This window comes from Myotis davidii, unplaced genomic scaffold (genome assembly GCF_000327345.1).
Source record: "Myotis davidii unplaced genomic scaffold, ASM32734v1 scaffold1115, whole genome shotgun sequence".
Lineage (NCBI taxonomy): Eukaryota > Metazoa > Chordata > Mammalia > Chiroptera > Vespertilionidae > Myotis > Myotis davidii.
The window spans coordinates 560,147-563,356 of NW_006287910.1; positions in this window are offsets into that span (position 1 = coordinate 560,147).

Below are 3,210 nucleotides of genomic sequence, written 5' to 3' on the forward strand. Positions count from 1 at the left end.
GGGGCGGTCAGGGGGCCCCTGCCTTGACTGGCCTGGATCCACCCACTTACCAGACCTGGCCCCTTACCCCCACCCTTGCCACTGCTGCCGGTCGGGGCCTGCCAGCTGGGGGCAGCTCCTGTGTTGAGCATCTGCCCTCTGGTGGTCAGTGCAGGTCATAACGACTGGTCATTCTGCCGTTTGGTTGATTTGCATATTAGGCTTTTATTATATAGGATTTTTTAATCCTCACCCAGGATATGTTTTCACTGATTTTTTTTATTGATTTCAGAGAGGAAGGGAGAAGGAGAGAGAGATAGAAACATCAGTGATGGGAGAGAATCATTGATTGGTTGCCTCCTGCATGCCCCACCTGGGGATCGAACCCGCAACCCAGGCATGTGCCCGTGACTGGAATCGAACCTGGGACCCTTCAGTCACACTCTGACTCTCTATCCACTGAGCCAAACCAGCTAGGGCTTCACTGATTTTTGAGAGAGAGAGAGACTGATGTGAGAGAGAAACACCCTGACCTGAGAATCAAACCTGCATCCTAGGTGTGTGCCCTGATTGGGAATCGAGCCCATAACCTTTAGGTGTAGGGACAACACTCCAACCAACTGAGCCACCCGACCAGGGCTTGGGGGCTTTCAAAGTGGAAGATAAAGGCAGTGTCCGGACTGCCTTCAGTAGGGCCTCACCCAGAGTCCCTTGCTGGTCCCACCAGAGCCTTTTTCCTTCTGCATCCAGTCTGAACTGGGGTGATGAGGTGAGCTTCCAGTTCCCGCGCTCAGTGCACTCATGCGGGTGGGGCTCAGCTCCTGCGAGACCCTGAGCCAGTGCTGCGCAGGCAGGAGGAGCTGTTTCCGCTGCCAGCGAGGCCTGTGCCCGTGCTGTACCTGCTGCCTGGACTCCACCCCTCCCACTGGCCCAGTTTTTTTCTCTTTCCAGTGTCAGCTCAGAACCCCACCCCCAAGCCCTCCTCCAGGTAATAATACCAAGAACAACCAACCATCACCTGAACTCACTCCAACGGCCTTCTTGGTCAGATGTTGCTCGAATTCTGAATTCTGAGCTACCTATGAATTTGGCAAACTGGTTTCCTACCCCAGGAATGAGAACAACAAGAGAAGGAACCCAAAACATCGTTCTGAAGCTGCGGGAAGATCAGAACAAGGAAGGGAAGGATGTGTGAAGACACAACAGAAACAGCTTTAGCGGGAGGAACAGAACAAGGTGTCAACAGTAGCTCAGAGTGACCATTTATGCGGCTTGTCCGAATGGCCTTCCGACACTGAGTGACTCTCTACACTGGGAATAGCTGGAGCGCTCACTACTCAGTGATTTGGAAATGTTAACACTTGTATAAATGTCATATAATTAATTTCCAGTGGAGCATGTATTAACTACAAGGCTAAATATGTTAATGCGGCCAAATTTTCCAGCATGTGTAATTATCTTTTTCACTTGTTAGATATCTTTTGTTATATGTTTTCTGTTCGTAGTACTTGAATCTGCAACTTCTAAACACAGAATAAATAAAAATAAAATATGTACAGGAGGAAATGGAAAAAAAATTGCCCAAACCCCCTACTCGAACTTTGTCTCATTTAATCCCCCTAAAAGTCCTATACGGCAGGTATTATAATTTCTACTTTACAGATGAGGAAACTGAGGCCCAGAAAGGCTAAGCAGTGTCCAGCATCACCCAGTTGGTGAGAAGTGGACAAGGGGACAATGAGGACAATGCTGCCTTGATGGAGACAGAACCCAAGTGGGACCGGCAGGGAGGGCCCAGGTGGGACATCCCTGGTCTGCCTTGGCCTCTCATGAAACCTTGAGCCATGGCAGCTGGGCTCCAGACCACAGTGGCCGCATGGTAATCACCTACTGACTTGGGTCTCTCCCTCGGACCATGAATTCCTTGAGGACAGGGACCTGTCCTGTCTGCCACTGTAGCCCCAGCATCAGCTCTCTACCTGGCACATGAAGGGCAAGCAAGCATTAGTTCAATGAATAACTGACCTCTATGCCTCAGTCTTCTCGTCTGAACAATGGGGTGGGTTTGGAAAGATAGCATACGTCAGGTGCTTAGCACAAAGTAGGTCCTCAGGAAAAAATGAGGACTAATAATTATCAGTGATCAATTATCTGTGCCTTAGAGGGGTCTGATCTATTCCCCTGTGGCCACATTTCCCCTCCAAGCTGCTATGAAAGAAACCATCCTCTAGGGGTCCCCCAGCCCAGAGTGAACCTAGAGACTCCCACAGTAGCCATTCTTGCCTCCCCTTGAGCAGGGCCCTCCAGGCTTCTGGAATTAGGGTTCAACCAGGGAGAAGGGACATGAGCAATGTCCGTGGGTCAACATTTTGTGTAGTGCATGAAAGCCAGGACCACCCCTCCCCTGCCCCATGGGGGAGGGGGAACAGGTAGGAGTGTCACTGGTGCAGAAGAGGTGGGGGCTGACTGGCTTACTCTCTGGCTGGGGTCTCTGGGACCATCCTGATGGCATCAGGAGTGCCCACGGGGTTGGGTGATGTGTTTTCTGAGTGTGACACCCATCGGCCAACAGAGGACAGCACATACATTTTTTATGATCTTGGGAAGCTCAGTCCGGTCACGTTCGCTTGAAAAGAGGCTGGGCGGTCAAGGGGACAAGTCATGTCTCAGTTGTTTGGATCATCAATAGGCAGGAGGGGACCCTTCTGCCCTGACCTGGAGGTCCCTGGGCAAGGGCTGCAGGTGGGGCAGACTTCAGGAGGTGGCTGAGTGTTGGGGGGGGGGTGCTTTACTGTTGGAACCTTAGGTACTTTATGGAGGGGGAGTACCTCCTGGGGGAGGAGACAGCTGTCAGCGACAGAGGCCAGATCTTTGCCAGGTGGAGAGGGCAACCTCATGCCCCACCCCAAATTTCCCAAGTATCTCTCAGAGCCTGGCGCTGTGAACGCGGCAGTAAAGCGACATTAGCATGGGGAAGGGGAAGCGCAGCGTTATCTTTGGGCCTGAAGGGGAGCTGGTATTTGGGGGAGTTCTTGGGAACAGGGGATGTCAGTCCTGTTTCAAACCTGAGGCTTCCGGGGACTCTGGTCTTCCCCAAGGAGGTTAGGGGCCACCAAGGGGTGGGTGGCAGGTGTGGGGACAGTCTGGGTGCTGCTCAACTTCCACTGTTTGTCCATGGGGGGTAGGGGGCGTGTTGAAAATGGGAGGAAGGGCTACTGAAAGCACCTGCTG